The sequence below is a fragment of the Meriones unguiculatus genome, chromosome 17 (genome assembly GCF_030254825.1).
Source record: "Meriones unguiculatus strain TT.TT164.6M chromosome 17, Bangor_MerUng_6.1, whole genome shotgun sequence".
Taxonomy (NCBI): domain Eukaryota; kingdom Metazoa; phylum Chordata; class Mammalia; order Rodentia; family Muridae; genus Meriones; species Meriones unguiculatus.
In genome coordinates, this window is record NC_083364.1 from 66,519,394 (window position 1) to 66,538,419 (window position 19,026).

Sequence of the window (19,026 nt, forward strand, 5' to 3'; positions counted from 1 at the left end):
TAATTAATATAAAAAAAAGAAAAATTAACATTAAATAAAGAAAATAGATAAAATAATTTAAGAAAAAAAGACTCCAGGCATACTGTGGGTATTTTGTCTTATAATTTTAGCATAAAATGCAGGCTCAGTTAGGTGTTAACAAAGTAGATTAACGAATGCCTGGGTACAGGGACAAAGGGAAAGAAGTACTTCAGAGAGGCAGGAGAAAATCTTTTGAATGTGGATTCCATGTGACTTTTGATGCTGATTCTGGTTTTAAGGGAAACACAGCAATTAAAAATCAAAGATTTTTACATTTTAAATCAATATATCTTAATCAATTTATTTCTTAATGAAACTGATGAAGAAAATCCTCCCCTAACAGACACACAGATATATGTTAGTAACTGAGAGGAACTACAACCCAGAAGAATCATCCAGAAGGACATAGCATAGACCAAAGTTAGTCTTAGTACTAGGTGTAGTTTGGAATCTAAAGCAAAAATCTTAAAAATCTCTTATTCAATAAAACCCCTTTCACTGCTCTTGCAAACATTTCTGAAACCATTTTGTGTAATTAAAAAACGAAACAAAATAAAACAGTTTATATGACTTGGAAAAAGGTGATATCTAAGTTTGCCACCAGATAGCTTTGCTAAGAGGTAGGCTTCAGAAGCAAACTCCAGGCAGGACACCCAGCAGCTAAGAGCCTACCTACCGTAGGACTGGCCTTGAAATGCTGATCAACTAATCCCAAGGTGTTTTTGGTGTGCTAGTGAACCAGCCCCAAGCTGTGAGCCCCAATAGAGCAAAGCTTATCCCAATGAAGCTATTCAGAAATTGGAACTTTGGGAATGGCCTCCAGAATCTCACTCTCTTCTAGCCTATTTGTCCATACCCATCAGTAAGAGGACCCGAGACTCTGGCTTTCGTGAGCAGCGGGCTTCCAGCACTGCCTCTGAGCTGTCAGTCCTAGCTGATAACCAGATCTCTCTCTTTTTATAAATTTAATTTATTTTTTTTATTAATTACATTTTGTTAACTCTGTATCCCAGCTGTATCTCGCCCCCTCATTCCCTCCCCAATCCCACCCTCCCTCTCTTATCTCCTCCCTGCCCCTTTCCAAGTAGTACATAGTACTTGAAGTCCTAAGCAATAAGACAACTAAAGGAGATCAAGGGGATACAAATCGGAAAGGAAGAGGTCAAAGTGTCACTATTCCCAGATATGATAATATACATGAGCGACCCCAAAAATTCAACCAGAGAACTCCTTCAGCTGATAAACACCTTCAGCAAAGTGGCTGGATACAAAATCAACTCAAAAAAATCAGAAGCCCTCCTGTATAACCAGACCTCTTAGTGCCGTCCTTCCAGCCTGCCACTGTTGAAGGACTTCACAGTGGACATGAATCAAGCATGAAAGTTTCTAAAGCATCTTCATATGGCACCCTCAATGAAGATCCTCCAGTGGAACAATTGTCCCCTGTTTGGAAAGATGAAAGAGGACCTGGGGTAAGATGATCAATCCTCACTTAGAAAGACAAATGGGATGGACATTGGATGTAGGAGAAAACAAGTAACAGGACAGGAGCCTACCGCAGAGGGCCTCTGAAAGACTCTACCTAGCAGAGTATCAAAGCAGATACTGAGAATCATAACCAAACCTTCAGCAGAATACAGGGAATCATATGAAAGAAGGGGGAGTTAGTATGACCTGGAGAGGACAGGAGCTCCACAAGGACCAAATATATCTGGGCACAGGGGTCTTTTGTGAGATTGTTTCTCCAACCAAGGACCATGTATGGATATAACTTAGATCCCCTTCTCGGATGTAGCTCATGGTAGCTCAGTATCCAAGTGGATGCCCTAGTAGAGGGACTATTTCTGACATGAACTCAATGGCTGGCTCTTTGACACCACCCCCCCACCAGAGGGAGAAGCAGCCCTGCTAGACCACAGAGGAGGATTTTGCAGCCAGGCCTGAGGATACCTGATAAGCTAGGGTCAGATGAAAGGAGAGGAGGATTTCCCCTATCAGTGGACTTGGTAAGGGGTAGGGAGAAGATGAAGGAGGGAGGGTAGGATTAGGAGGGAATGAGGGAGTGGGATACAGCTGGGATACAAATTAATAAACTATAATATTAAAAAAATAAAAATTTAATTAAAAAAGAATTTGAATCTTCAGATATTAATAAATGACATAAGGATTAGATTCCATTTTCTCAGTATCTAAGTTCTGTTATGGCCAAGTGTCATGGACCCCAAAGACCACCAAGGAGCTGATTCCATCACAAAAGCAGTAGGGTCTTCATGACAAGCTTGAGCTCAGGTCTACACCGTCACTGACTTAGCGATTCTCAAGAGTAGAGTCCCTGAGCTCAGGGAGGGAGGGGTTTTTATTTAGGGTTACACCAAGGTTCGGGAAATTCCAGCTTGGCAGTTCTATGATTGATTGTTGGCCTGGAGGGACAAACTGTAATTGTGCAGAGGTCCAAACTGTAACTGTAACCCATTGTAAAGTGCACCTGGGTAAACTCTGGGTGATCACTGATTAGCCGTTGCTAGGGGTGATGGTTAAATATTATCAGAGGTGAGTAGTTTGAAGCACATTTTTGTGTGTTTTCTCCAGGCTATTCTTTGGGTAGGGGACTTTATTGTCTTGTTCCTGGAATTGGTGACCTATGGCCTAGTTCCTGGGACTTTTGGGGAGGGGATTGGTTAGGACAAGTCCTCTGAGTTCAAAGTTCTCTATGTAACTATATCAGGATTTAAAATGTTACTTTAATGCTTCCATTGGTTGTTTTTGGGGGTTTTCTTTGTACTAGCATATCAATATCATTAACAATATTATATTGATATTATCAAAATTGATATTAACAATATCAACATCATTAACAACTGCTGTTGATACATTACTATATGAAAAGAATTTTCAGCTCCTGAGCACTTAGATTTCTCTTGCCTTCTGCTTCTGATTTTCTGCTTCTATATTATTGATCTTGATAACATTTTAATTCAGTTTAAAAGTTATTAATTTCAATAACATAAGGCAATTTTATTTTTATATATTTAATTATCTATCTATCTGTCTGTCTGTCTGTCTGTCTACAGGGTTTCCCTGTGTAGCTCTGGCTGTCCAGGAACTAGCTTTGTAGACCAGGCCTCCAGAGTGCTGGAATTAAAGGTGTGCATACCACGGTAGGCAATAGTAGGTTGCTTTTAAAAGCTGTAAATCAAACAAACGATTGTGGTTGTGAAAATATCTTTTGCATCACTAACTGACAGTGCATGTATTTTTTTCTTTTTTAAAATTTCAGTTTCTGCTTCTGAAACTATATTCTGTATGTTTTGCTTACAACATTTATTATCTGATAACGTTATGTTTTGGTACTTATCCATTAATTTTGCTATAAATTGTTACTACGGGCCTTCTGGTAACTGTTTCTAAAGCTTGGATATATGGGTTCTGAGAACCTGTATTTTCATATAAGTGACTGCTGATTTTGGTAGAGAACATACTCAAATATTAAGGAAATACACACGAGAGGCAGTTTTTATGTATAATTAAAAATATCCTCTGTTGGCATTTGCAGGGGATTGGTTAGCAAATGCTGCAGAGGCTCAGAGCCTATACTTCAAAGAAGTGGTTGCCAATAACCCAAGCACGTTATTCCATAAACTTGAAAGAATTGCTATATTCCTCATGTTCCTAGGGTGGTAAGGAATGCTATGAGATACTTTTTCTAGACATGGCATAGCTATCACACACATGAAATTATAGTAGCTGTAGTTACCTGCACAGGATCCGGCTAGCCAAAAATTCACCATAGATAAGAAAGTATTGGCTGTAGTTGCTGGAAGAGAAAGAATCTCTTTCGCCACCCCCCCCCCCCCCCCCCCATTTGACTACTGGTAGGTTTCCTATGCTCCAATGGATGGCCCTACACTCATCCAATACTAACTGAATTAAGTGAATTATTTTTAAAAAGACACTAATATTTCATGTTGGGGCATGTTTTTTCCTAGAGAGGCATGTTGGGGGACAAAGGGAAAGCTGAAGTGGGGAAAAGGATTAAATATTATACCTCATTGTATACATGTGTGAAATTCTCAAAAATAAGAAAAAACTTAAAAAAAAAAACTATAACCTTCAAACATAGTCTCACAGATATATATATTCTGGTCTTCAGGAAAGGTGAATCAAGTGGTGTGGGTTTCAAGTCAGGAGTTTTGAAGCCACAGTGGGAAAGTGAAGTCTGGTTATAGCCATAAGGAACAAGGAAAATGTTGTCTGGTATTCCTGGATGAACGAGCCTCAGAGGAGAGGGGATTTTTAGCTCTCATGGGGACTTTATAACCTATCATGAGACTCTTTCACCTCCCCAATGTCAGTTCTTTCCCTGAGAAGTTCTACTCGCCTTGAAAGAACTTGGCAGTCCTTCTCAGAGTACATCTTCCCGAAGGAGTCATTTCCTGAAGCCTGTGTGATGGAAGCATGGAATTATATCCCCAAATGACCTTCTTTTCTCAAGACCTAGACTCATCCTTTGAAGCTGCTGTTAGTAACTGACTGAGCTGTCAGAGGTAGAGGCACTTACGTGATGAATCATTCCCTAAATAATTAGAATGGAATTATTTGTAGGGCAGTGTTAATAATGGCCCTATAGAGGTTATTTGGTCTTCATGGGGTGTGATCAACTGTGTGTGTATGTGGTGTGTGTATGTCTGTATCCTCCAAAGTTGTTGTTGTTTTCTCTCTAAAGGACAACACAAATATGCATACATTCTATCTATGCATACATTCTAAGCTCAGAATTTGGCTCAAAAATTCTGTTTAAGAGCCAAAAATTCTGGGTCTAGGGAGGTCTGCAGACACTGATGCATGGACCATGCATGAAGAGGACCTAGAACCCCTGCTTGGAGGAAGCCCATAGACTGCTCAGTTTCCAAGTGGGTTCCTAGTAAGGGAAGCAGGGACTAACTCTCACATGAACTCCGTGGCCTGCTCTTTGATCACCTCTGCCTGGCGAGGTTGTCTTACTAAGCCACAGAGAAAGAGGATCCAGACAGTCCTGATGAGATCTGATAGGCTAGGGTCAGATAGTAGGGGAGGAGGCCCTCCCCTATTAGTGGACTAGAGGAGGGACATAGGGGTGGAAGAGAGAGAGAGGGTGGGATTGGAAGGAGATGAGGGAGGGGGCTACAGCTGGGATACAAAGTGAATAAATTGTAATAAATAATAATAATAATAATAAAGAAAAAATCCAGAACAAAGAATATTCTGTTTAAAAATTATCATTTCCCACACCTAAGCCTAAGTGGAGATAAATACCCATGAAATTTTAATAAATATATGTTTTATTTTACAGATCTTAGTAAATTTACTCCATGTTAAGTTTTAGAGTTTAAGAACACCAAAAATATTATAGTTTATTTAGCAATTATTCAAGCGAAGGTCTAAAATCTACTGGTACTGCTATTGAAAAGTACACATAATATTAAAAATTAAAATCTTTCTGGAATAGTACCCAAATAGTAACATGAAAAGAATAATATAGGTTATTATACTATATTATATATTATATATTATATAATTATATGTTTTAATAGATACTGTCTGCCAGGAGAATGAAAATACAATTTCTTTAAATTTATACTTTCCTTTGGTATTTCAATTTATCCACAAATAGGTATAACAAATAAGTAATTTGGACAAAGACACAAATTTTAGGTTACAATGCAACATCCTGGATCATCTTTATTTTAGTGACTAGTTCCTTACTAAGGAAAGGTCAAACTGCATTTTGGTCTTTCAGTTTTATGTGAATTACAGCAAGTATTATGAACCACCAACCATACAAGGCTGGAAATGGGGGGGAGGGCAGGATTGCTAAGTATGAATGAACCTGTGAAAATTGTTACACTAAACCTTGAAGCGTGGAACTGGAGAGATGGTTCAGTGGTCAAGAGCACTTGATATTCTTCCAAGAGACCCAGATTTGATTCCCAGCAGCTCACTACCATGTGTTCCAGGAGGCACTAGCCATGTGATGGTACACAGACATCCATGCAGGCAACACACCAATACTTACAGAAGGAAATAAATATATGAAATATCTTACAAAAAGGAACGTCACCTAGACTTACTCTTTCTCATTTACTCTAGGATGACTGGATAAATGCTAATGTTTTATGTATTTTTAAATGGGAATTCTTCCCTAATTTTAAAAGTCTTATTTATTTTATTACATGTATAAGTTTTTTGCCTGCATGCATGCAGGCATACCACCTGTGTTCCTGGTGCCCATGGAGGTCAGAAAAGGGTTTTGGATTTCTTGGAACTAGAGGCACAGATGGTTGTGAGCCGTTGTGTGAGGGCTACAAGCTGAACTTGAGTCCCTTGTTAGAGCAACAAGTGTTCTCAAACAACTGAGCTGTCTCTTCAGCCCTATTAAATGTGGCTTTTCAGTGAAATAAAGATCCACAAATATTAGTAATATCAGATAGAAATCTTCATTTTGACAAAACCTGACATCTGTGTGACTTAGTAAAAATTTAAAAATAGCAGCGTTGTGCTTCAAGATGGCTTAGCAGATAAAGACATTCCCTGCGTAAGCCTAGTGATCCGTGTTTAACTCCTGGAACCCATCCCCCCAAACAAAAAAATGAAAGAAGAGAAGTAAATGCTCAGTGTTGTCCTCTGCCTGCCACATTGCACACCATGGTGTGTGCGTCCACACAGATAGCATGCACACACAGTAAATAAGTAAACAAACATAATTTAGGAAAAATATCACATTTGATTTTGACGTTCTCAAACCTTATTCTAAGTCAAATTTAATTTGTTACTTGTTCTACATCAGTCTTATTATGTATGAATTTATTTGAGGCAGACATGAACATTTTATTAATCAAGTGCAACTCTACTTACTGATAAATATAACCGTGAGGATAATACAAACTTGTGCAAGATGTTTTTGAACAGCTACTTGATGCCAAAGTTTTATTTTCACGTACATTAGCTTAACTAATCTTTATCCAAATCCTAGGTAGTAGTACAATGAGTAATCTTCACCGCCAACTGGATTTGGACTCTCCTTGGGGACATACCTTGGGGCTTGTCTGCGAGGACATTTCCAGAAAGATTTCATTAAAGAAGGTAGACTCCCCCTTGATCTGAACAGCGCCATCCACGGGCTGGACCTGGGATGAAGAAAGGAACAGAGGAGACAGCATTTGTCTTTGTCTTTCGGCCTGAAGATGCAATGTGACCAGCTAGCTGTTGCCAAGCCTCCTGCCATAGTGGCCTGAGTTCTAGAGTGCCATAGTTCTATCTCCTTACAGAATGTGTCAAACAAACCCTTCTTTTACTAAGTTGCTTTTATCAGGAATTTTGTCACAGCAAAGAGAAAGTAATTATTGTAGTACATAGGTGTTATTAGCTTAGGTTAGACAAACATAAACATCTTTAAGTAGAAGGTAACAATTGTTGGCTTTTTTGCCTTCAAAATTTAATTTAAAAAATAGATAGAATTACATTTATTTATTTATTTTGCATATACATGGGCACAAGAGAACCACAGTCCCAGTGTTGTGGCGCGCCAACATAACTTTTAAAAGCTGGTCTCCACAAGGAGAGCAACAGAACAAGAAAATTTGAACACAGGGAACTTCCCAGAGACTCATACTCCAACCAAGGACTATTCATGGAGATAACCCAGAACCCCTGCACAGATGTAGCCCATGGCAGTTCAGTGTCCAAGTGGGTTACATAGTAATGGGAAGAGGGACTGCCTCTGACATAATCTGATTGGCCTGCTCTTTGATCACCTTCCCCTGGTGGGGAGCAGCCTTACCAAGCCATAGTAGAGGACAATGCAGCCACTTTTGATGTGAACTGATAGACTAAGATCAGAAAGGAGAGGAGAACCTCCCCTATCAGTGGACTTGGGGAGTGGCATGCATGCAGAGGGAGGAGGGAGGGTGGGATTGGGAGGGGATGAGGGAGGGGCTTATGGGGGGATGCAGAATGAATAAAGTGTAATTGATGAAAAATAAAAAACAAAAACAAAAACAAAAACAAAAAACTGGTTCTCGGTTTATACCATGTGAGCTCTGGAGAGCAAATGCAGGTTGTCAGGGTTGGTGGCCAGTTCCGTGATCCGATGGGCTATTTCATCATCCTCAAAGGTTAAGATAAAAAATTTAGAACTATTTCATGTATATACTCATATGCATGAGTGAACATATACATTGTTTTTCTTTGTATGTATGCCTGTGCACCATATGCATGCCTGATACACTCATAGGATGGAGGAAGGCATCGAATCTTCCAAGACTGGAGTTGCAGACGGTCGAGAGCCACCTTGTGGTTGCTGGAAATTGAATCTGAGTCCTTCGGGAAGAGCAGCCAGGGAGTCATCTTAACTCACCTTACCAGTGGCTCACCTCCCCAACCCCCGAAGTTAAACTTTTAAAGGCTGTACTCTACAGTGTGTTTTATAATGTTTGTTCCTTTCACAGTATGGCTATGAATAGCACAACTATTCCTCTTCCTAAAGATTATTTTATACAACAGCATCTCTGGAAATTGTTATAATTCCCTGAATGGGAGACAATTGTAAATAGCCAGGTGCGATGGCCTTTAATTTCAGTACTTGGGAGGCAGAGGCAGTTTGAGTCAAGCACGGTCTATATAATGCACTTTAGGACAGGCAGGACTACGTAGAAAGACCCTGTCATAAGCCCCATACTATAAAGAAAAGAAAAAAAAAAAAGAGAAAAGAAAGAAAGAAAATTGTCAGTTTTCTTTTAACCTTGCAATTATAATTTGAGGTTCATAGAATAGATTCATTTGTTAATAAAATTAATCTGAAAAATTTGCATATCATTATGCCATCTCAGATTATCTACTCACCCCCCCATTATTTTAAAGACAGTTTTAGAGTAAAATATCTTCATTTATCATGCTGCTTCCTGTAATTAAAATTTCAAATTAACCTCAGTGAATGATACAGAGACAACACGGTGACATTTGCATCTCTGGAAATGCCGAGGTAGCCGAACAGGCTGGAGGGACGCTCAGTCTTAGGCTGGCTAGTCCAAGGCTCTGGCTTCATCCTCAGCACCATCGTTAGGATTGTGTGGTGGAGTTATATGGCGGGTTCATAAATCACACACGAGATTGGTTCCACATGGGAGGTTTGCAAGAAGAGAGAGAGAGAGAGAGAGAGAGAGAGAGAGAGAGAGAGAGGGAGGAAGGGAGGGAAAAGGAGGAAAGAGGGAGGGAAAGAGAGAAAGGGATAGGGAGAGGGAGAGAGAGGAGAGTCCTCTTATAAGGTGACCCAGTGCTTGCACAGGAGGTAGCAGGTGGTCCGCAGGTGGTCGCAGGTGGTCTCTCAATGCCTGATGTCCCATTTGTCAGGTGGCCTGGGGGCTTGGCTGTAGAGATGCCTGCTTATGGATCCCAACACCACCAAATAAGGAAACACACGGACACACACAGACACAGAGACACACCAATCTGACACTTGATTTCCAATGAAAACAAATGCCAATGAACTCATTATTAAGTTGAAAAATGCTTTTGTACACCTATTTGCTGTGGTCGAGCAATGACTGTGTGTTTAACCTATGCATAAGTGGCTTACTGGGAGGTGTTTGCTCTCTTCTGACCCTAATTGTCACAAGAGGGTATTGTTCATAGATGAGAAAAATATCACAATCCTAAATTTTGAGTAGGATTCCTACTGAATGTGTATCATGGTGTTACGATTGTAAAGTAAGGCAACAAGAGCAACAAATCCCAAACAGACATCATAAGTATGTTGGGACCATCTGTGTTATGCAATATCATAAACTGCCAATTTAAACACAAGGACTTGTTTTTTTTTTTTTTTGTTTTTTTTTTTGTTTTTTTTTTTTTATTTATTTTTTATCAGTTACATTTTATTAACTCTGTATCCCAGCCATGTCCCGATCCCTCATTCCCTCCCAGTCCCTCCCTCCCTCCCTCATCTCCACCGTGCCCCTTTCCAAGTCCACTGATAGGGGGGACCTCCTCCCCATTCATCTGATCCTGTTTTATCAGGTATCTTCAGGACTGGCTGCAAAGCTCTCCTCTGTGGCCTAACAGGACTGCTCCTCCCTTCGGGGGTGGGGAGACCAAAGAGCCAGTCATTGAGTTCCTGTTAGAAATAGTCCCTGTTCCCCTCACTTTGGGAAACCAATTGGTTACTGAGCTACCACAGGCTACATCTGAGTGGAGGTTCTAGGTTATATCCATACATGGTCCTTGTTTGAATGTCAGTCTCAGAAAAGACCCTGTGCCCAGATATAAATTTGGTCCTTGTGGAGCTCCTATCCTTTCCCCATCAGACTAACTCCCCTTCTTTCTTATGATTCCCTGTACTCTGCCAAAGGTTTGGTCATGAGTCTTTGCTTTGAAAACACTGCTAGTTAGAGTCTTTCAGATGCGCTCAGTAGACTCCTGTCATACGTTCAATGCACATCCCATCTGTCTTTCTAAATGAGGATTGATCATCTTACCCCATGTCCACTCAATTGATTATCTTTTTTAGGTGTATAGATTTCATTATGTTTATCATATCTTATAGATCTATATAAGTGAGTATATCCCATGTTTGTCTTTCTCCTTCTGGGATATTTCACTCAGAATGATCTTTTCTAGATCCCACCATTTGCCTGCAAATTTCATGATTTCCTCCTTTTTGATTGCTGAGTAGTATTCCATTGTATAAAAATACCACAATTTCTGTACCCATTCCAGCGTTGATGGACATCTGGGTTGTTTCCAGGTTCTGGCTATTACAAATAGAGCTGCTATAAACATGATTGAGCAAGTGTCCTTTTTGTGTACTTGAACAAACTTTGGGTATATACCTAGCAGTGGTATAGCTGGGTCTGGAGGAAGCACTATTCCTATTTGTCTTAGAAAGCGCCAGATATCTTTCCAGAGTGGTTGTACCAGTTTACATTCCCACCAGCAGTGGAGGAGGGTTCCCCTTTCTCCACAACCTCTCCAGCATGTGTTATCGCTTGAGTTTTTCATCTTGGCCATTCTGATGGGTGTAAGGTGATATCTCAGGGTCGTTTTGATTTGCATTTCCCTGATGGCTAATGAGGATGAGCATTTCTTTAAGTGTTTTTCTGCCATTCGATATTCCTCTGTCGAGAATTCTCTGTTTAGCTCTGTTCCCCATTTTTTAATTGGATTACTTGGTTTGCTGCTTTTCAGCTTCTTTAGTTCTTTGTATATAAGGACTTGTTTTTTTAAAACTTAAAATGTACTTAGAGAGATAAAGACAAAGATAAAATGTGCTCCTAAGCACAAATATATTCACAGTAATTTTCTTCCTTCCTTCCTTCCTTCCTTCCTTCCTTCCTTCCTTCCTTCCTTCCTTCCTTCCTTCCTCTCTCCTTCCTTCCTTCCTTCCTTCCTTCCTTCCTTCCTTCCTTCCTTCCTTCCTTCCTTCCTTCCTCTCTCTCTCCTTCCTTTCTTCCTTCCTTCCTTCCTTCCTTCCTTCCTTCCTTCCTTCCTTCCTTCCTTCCTTCTTTCCTTCCTTCCTTCTTTTTATGGTGTTTTGAGACAAAGTTTCTCTATTTTTGCACTGGCTGTCCTGGAACTTGATCTGAAGACCAGAGTGGCCTTGAACTCACAGAAATCTGCATGCTTCTGCCTCCCAAGTGCTGGAATTAAAGGGGTGTACCACCACTGCCTGGCTCACAATAATTTTCAATGTATCCATTTTATTCAATAAGATAATAAAGTTATAGCAGTATCTAGGGATAGAATTATTTGTTTCTTTTACCCTTCTTCTACGTGAATATGTGTATGTCTGTACAAGTATGAGTAGCCTTGCATGCATATGTGCATATATGAATTGTATCTTATCTTTTCATTCACGTGTAGCAGGTATGTGGTAGTTTCAATACAAATGACCCCATAGGCTCATATATTTGAATATATATTTAGGGAGTGGCACTATTTGAAAAGGATTAGGAGGTGTGACCTTGTTGGAGGAGGTAGGGCCTTGTTGAAGAAAGTGTGTCACTTGGGGTGGGCTTTGAGGTTTCAAAAGCCCATGCCAGACCCAGTGTCTCTCTGCCTGAAGACCAGGATGTAGCTCTCAGCGATGGAACCCATGTCATGCTCACCACTATGAAGATAACAGACTAAGCCTCTGATATTGTAAGCACAGTCCTAATTTAATGCTTTCTTTCATAACAGTTGCCTTGGTCATGTGTCTCTTCTCTGCAATGTAAGAGTGACAAAGACAAGGTACATGCAACTTTTATTCCACAGTGTGTATTCACACCCAATCTTAGAAAATTAGACAGTCTTTTATTTATTTTTATCAGACAATAATCAACTACTTTTGATTACTTCTCTTATATTCATTGGGTGGTGAGGCCATAAGTTCTTTATTTGATTGTATTTCTTTACTATATAAAATTTTTCTTGGAACTTAAATTAAGAAGAAAGAAAAGCAATGGGTAGGAAAAGTGAAATATTGTCATTTCAGTAAATAGCATGTTTATAATAATAGCCAGAGGCATTTCAAAATTCTAAGGAGAACATTAAACAGAGTATTTATTATGTTGGACTAATGATAATCCCCTGAATTCCATTGAGGCTAATTATTACTTTCATTTTCCATATACAGTTGACTTTTATTAAAATGTCAATATTTGTATAATTTATATGTACTAATATATACTAGTATTGCCCAAATATTAATAAATTAAGATGTTTTGAGTCATATTTTATATTTTGAAGCATTTTTTCTAGTTATTAAAGATATTTATTGCAAAAATATGAAACCAGAGGTCAGTAGAAGAAATATAACTACATAACCAACAGCATCTTTTATTGCATGCAGTATTTCAGTTCCGCAGATGGCCTAAGTATTGAGGTAAATGAAAGCCCAGTTCTTCTCTGTGATAACTTTATGTATGCTGTCCACTTTATGCATTTCTTGTGCTCTGAGACTTCCTGCAGGTTTTCTTTGCTTTACATAGTGCTTTGTAACCACTTGTTAGACCTATTACAGATTCTAACTCCAGTTTGTGACTAAAATCTTGTTAACCTTTTTGTTTGTTTTGTTTTTTGTTTTTCTGAGATAGGGTTTCTCAGTGTAGCTGTGGCTGTCCTGGACTCACTTTGTAGACCAGGCTGGCCTAGAATTTAGCGATCTACCTGCCTCTGCTTCCCTAAGTGCTGGGTTGAAAGGCGTGTGCCACCAAATGTAGTGACTTTTTTTTTTCAATAGAAAAAAGATAATAAAAATTATTTAAAAATAAATTCCATTGTAATTTATAGTCGTATTACTGAAATGCCATACAAAAATTCAAAAATTCTGATTTTGAAATTCCATAAACTAGAAATCATGGAAATTTAGGCTTCTGAAAGGATGAGAGACAATTATCAATTGTTCAGTCAAAATTCTGTGTATTTTATATTATTTATATATTATTGATGTTGTTTGAGTTAGCATCTCACAATGTAGCCCTGGCTGGCCTATTTAATTTGTTTTTATTTAGTTACATTTTCATACTAAAATACATTAAACTTAGCTGTGGCATGTTACATCTACAACTGCATTTAAAAATATTTTAAAATTCCAACTCCCTCTGCAGTTGATCTTGATGCTCCTACCTCCTGATTGCTGTTACAGGTGATTGCTTTCACATCTGGCTTTGTAGTTCTAACTTTTTTTTAATTTTATTTTTCTTTTAGTTATATTTTGTTAACTCTGTGTCCCAGCTGTATCCTGTTCCCTTATTCCCTCCCCAACCCCACACTCCCTCCCTGGTCTCCTCCCTGCCCCTTTCCAAGTCCACTGATAGGGGAGGACCTCCTCCTATCATTTGACTAGTTCTAACTTTTAATTTTAGTTATTGTCTTATAGGAGAAAAATCAAATGATAAAAGACAAAATGCTAAGTAAAAGAATGCAGTGTTGCAAAGTCAATTATAAGTCAAAAGAAGAGAATCAGAAGCTGCGGGGTGTGGGAAGCCGTGGGGCGTGGTTTACTGCAGCAATGTTCCTATTGGGTTGCAAGGAAAACATACAGTGGCAAAACTATACTCTTGTTTCTGGCCCATGGCATGACTCTATCATTTCAATTGACAACAGTTAGTTTTGGAGTGTAGATATCAAGAAATAAAAAAAAAAAGTCACATAATAGATGAGTAAGTGATCCGAAGCCATACTATATTATTATTTTAGAAAAGCTGTAGTCACCCAATAGAGCATTTCTGATTCGCAAATTTAACCATGTAGATAAAAATGTATGTGTATTTTTTTCAATTAAAAGTTCGTGAAGATTATTCAAGCTACTGATACTTCCAATGTAAGGCACATAATACAATTTATAGAATCATTTATTAAGGAACTAGTGGAAATTATTTATACATTTCATAATCACCTGTGATACGAACTTTCAAAATAACCCTTTGAACCACATTAATGCATTGCGGAATCATCACCCTATAATTGTTTAACTGATACAATAACACGTGCACTGAATGTACTGTTCCTTTTGTGAGCAATGATCAGATGTGCTTTATTTATTTCAGCATCTTTAGTATCTGGCCTTATGCTTTCATGTGGTAGGCATAAATGTATATGTGTTTCATATGCAATAAAATAAATACAATAATTAAGTTGAAATATCTAAACCCCTTGACTTTTATGTCTAGAAATGCCTAAGTTATTTTAAAGAAAAATGTAGAGAGCTGCTTGTTTGCCAGGCTGCTCTGTTATTGAGCTTTCAGCCAGAAACATGTTTTCATATTGGCCTTCACCTGCAGACAGAGCTAAGCAGGATGTTTTGTCAAGTGACTTCCTTTCATTTGTGTGAGGATCACAGAGGCAGGTGGTTGAGATAAACAAGTCTGACTTTTTAATGAACCCCTTCATTGTGTTGAGGTGCTTTGCTCTGACTAAAGAAAAGGAATTGTGGAGTAAACCAGGTGTGACAGTTTCTGCTGGCAGCCCTCTTGAACTCATCTCCTGTGTAGTGTTTTGTTGTTATTATTATTATTATTATTAATATTATTTAAGATTTCCTCAACCCCCTCCCCCTCAGGAACTGTTCGACTCTGCTGGAGGACTCTGGCAGAAAAACCAGGTTAAATCCGTATAACACAAATCCACATTACTTTTTCTTTGACTGTTAGAAGATCATATAGTTTCCTGGGCCATCATGGTACACACCTTTAATATCAGCTTTTAGGAGGCAGAGACAAGTGGAACTCTGAGTTCAGACCAGTCTGATCTGCAAAGTGAGTTTCAGGACAGCCAAAGTTACATAAAGAAATGCTATTTCAAATACAAAAACAAAAACAAACACAGATCAGATAGGTCTAGAAAATATATTATTTAAGGTTTTCAAACAGCATAGATATGAGGTGGGGTTTCTACATGCTGTAAACACTGTTCTTGCCTTTGTGACTGTAGAGGACACTTATGATGTTCTAGTTAGCTTCGGTGCTGCTGTGAGAAACGCCACAACCAAAAAGTAACTTGTGGGGAAACGGCATTTTTCATCATTCAGCTTACAGTCCATCATGGAGGGAAGCTAACACAGGAATTCAAAACGGAAAATTTAAGACAGGAGCTGAAGCAGACAAGGTATAGGAATTCTAACTGGCTTGCTCTCCATAGCTTGTTCAGCCTGCTTTTTCATATACCATGCTCAGGGGTGGCTGAGCCTTTCATGTCCCACAGACATGCCCACAGGCCCCAACCTGTTAGAGGCAAATGAGGTTTTCTCTTCCCAGGTGATGCTAGTTTGTGTGTTGAAAGAAACTAATCAGCAATAATGTCTATTTTTTTTCTTCTTTTGCAATTTTGGTTTTCAAACATAAGGCTTCACATGCAAGGTAAGTACCAATGAACTGTATGTAATTCAAAACCTGATTCTTCTATGTTGGAAAATTGGGAGTGTTTATAATATAGACCAGTGAATGCAATTTAAAATTTTCAACAAGCTGTTTATACATACATATATACATACATATATATATGTAAGACACATAAGTATTTTCTTGTAACTAGCAAAGGATTGTGTTTCCCTTACTTTCAGTCTTCTGTGTACCAGATAACAGTGCAGTGAAAACGAGAATGCTGTTGTCTCTCTGACACTGAATTAATTTACTTCTGCCATGAATCTGGGTGATTTTACTAAATAATAGGATAGCTTTGTACTTAATGTTTCAGGTACTCTACATCATTTCTTAGGCTGACTGTACTAACTGACATTCCCAGTAACAGTGGTCACAGATTTCCTAGTCTCTACAACCTCACCAATTTTTTCCTTTTCTTTTTTACATATAAGTTCTATATGTTTGAAGGAGAATTTCCTCCATAGGCTCAAATATTTGAATGCTTGGTCCCCAGATGGTGGTGCTGTCTGAGTAGGTTTAGGAGGTACAACCTTGCTGGATCTCACTGGAATGAGGTTTCGGGATTGAAAGCCTTGTAACCAATTTGAGTTTGCCCTCTCTGCTGCATGCCTGTAATTTGGGATGTGAGTTTTCAGGTTCCTGTTCCTGGTGCCACCATGATGGAACCTTATTTATCCAGAACCATAAGCCATAACAAAAATTTTCCCCTATAAATTGTATTGATCATGTGTTTTACCACAGCGAAAGAGAAGCAACTAGTATATAACACAATACACCAAATGTTAACATATAACATAATGTGAATTTTAATTATTCCTTCCCTTTCACCATGAATAAACACATATTTGTAAATCTTTTGTAAACTATGAAAAGCCAACTCTCCTTTCCAGTGATAATTAAAACTCATTTGAGTATGTTATTTGTATGATTACACCAAAGACCAAGTATTGAGGTTTGTAAGATATTAAACTGAAGCACAAAGTATAATCAGAAGGAAGAGAAGAAACAGGTGGGCATAGTATCATTTTCTTGTGGACAAATTTAAAGTTATGGCTACAAAAATGATTTAGAAGAGAAAAGAATCATAAAAATGATCAAGTAGATAAAAATATCTACATTTTAAGAGAATGATGATAATATGTATCCAGGGAATGATAAGAGATAGAAGTTAACTTTCAAAGGAGTTTAAGGAATATTTATACTAAAAGTTATCAAGTGACATAGGACAGTAGCCAAAGCAGGGAATATACAAAAGAACATCTTTGTCTCTATGTCCATCTCCCTCTAACTCGAGCTTCTGAACGACAGCATTTCTAAGGCACATTTGCAAACGTGAGGTCAAGTTCTAACTGACCCAGACAGGAGATTCAGGCGCTGTTTCCAGGAGGAAGAGAGTGCTTGTTTCACTCTCTTGGGGTTTTTCTTTCTCTGACTATGGGCCTGGCTGCCAGTAAAGGATGCTTGAAGTGACAGAAGCTATTTACACCAACACAATGATCCTAAAGTTAAGGTAATGGACTACAGAAGAAAGAATAGAAAGATGCAGACTTCTGCAGATACTGTGGGGAGACTATATTAGCCCTTGGTACGAAGCTCAGCTACTTTAGAGAAAAGGAAAAACCAATCTTGTTACTAATGTGCAACAAGATTAATGTGAAAATTCTTAAGGCACAGTAATATTTTTACTTTCTGGATATGAAGTTCCGCTTTAATTAATTTTGTTTCTTTAGCACGGCTTTCCCTTGAAAGGACAAAATAAAACATTTTGTGGTGGCAGTTTTCAGGAGACTAATCTCTTCTTAGCAGGTAAAAGGTAATTTAGTTGAGAAATAAGTCTCTGCTTGAAGAGACATGCATTCAGATTTAAAGATTCATGAACACCCACACACATTTACTCATCCACTCTCCTGTAGACACTACTGAGCATCTGCTAAGTGCCATTTAGATGAGGCCCACTAAAGTCAAGGCGCCGGAGAAGGAATTAACGAGAATCCTAAAATTCTTTCTCAATCTATAATTTTATTCTCAATATAGCAACTATGTTATACCCTCCGAGTACATTCAAATTGCTAGATAGCCGTTGGAAACTAACGACATAACTATGATTACAGTGTCTCTGTGACATGTAGCTCAGTGGGAAATGCTATAATAAATGTACATTTATGACTCTGGGGTCTATAGACAATTAAGATGCAGGGTGGAGATCTAATGGGAACATGACAGCAGCCCTGTTGGTGGGAAATAACTTCACTTTTGGGATGTTGATGCATCATGTGAGGACCAGGTCCTTCTCGGATGCTACAGGAATTGCTTTGATCCCTAGCTGCCATTAGATCTTAACTCTACAATGACACAAAAAATATAAGAGCTCATTGAAAAAGGGCATTATATTTAACAAAACCTGCAAATTCTAAACTTGGGGAGATTTGGCCAGTAGCTCAATAAATCTAGCAGAAAGAGTACTCTTCCCCCACTGTTGAGTAGGAGGATTTGTGAAGATCCTGCTAACCACAGCTGCATTTAGACAGCGTTAATAAACCAGGCTTTAGGCTTGTATCCAATCACATATCTCAATATTGATGTTGATTTTTTTTTTTTAGCCTTTGTTGAATTTCCAATAGTAGAAAACTATGTACAATTCAGTAGAACAGGGATTGCTAGCTGGCTTCACAATGTGAATAATTCTGCCAATAAACCAGTCAGGGCAGCTCTTCATGTTTCCTTTAACAGCTTTTATCCCTTACCAGACCCACTCCAGTACCAATACTACCCAGGGACCAGCACTTAGGCAGTCCGACCTATTGTTTGGCTTCCCCGGATGTATTAGTTACTTTTTTTGTTGCTGTGATGAAATACTATGACCAAAAGCAACTTAAGGAAATTATCTTAGTCAGTGCTTTATTGCTATGAAGAGACATCATGACCAAGGCAACTCACAAAGAAAACATTTAATTAGGGCTGACTTACAGGTTCAGAGGTTTAGTCTATTAACATCATGGCAGAAAACATTGGCAGCCCACAGGCAGCAGGAAGAGAGAGAACACTGGGCCTACCTTGAACTTCTGATACCTCAAAGCTCAACCTCCAGTGACACACTTCCTCCAAAAAGGCC

The 19,026-nt window shown here is 38.7% G+C and overlaps 1 protein-coding gene across 2 annotated transcripts in view; it reads right to left on the bottom strand.

Annotated features, from left to right (window-relative positions):
• Htr1f (5-hydroxytryptamine receptor 1F) overlaps nucleotides 1-19,026 on the bottom strand; it is a 137,170-nt gene that overhangs the window by 29,000 nt on the left and 89,144 nt on the right. For both annotated transcript variants that reach the window (XM_060370618.1, XM_060370619.1), the window contains one exon: nucleotides 7,092-7,184. The gene's annotated coding sequence lies outside the window, so the exon portion shown is untranslated. The remainder of the gene's footprint in view (nucleotides 1-7,091; nucleotides 7,185-19,026) is intronic.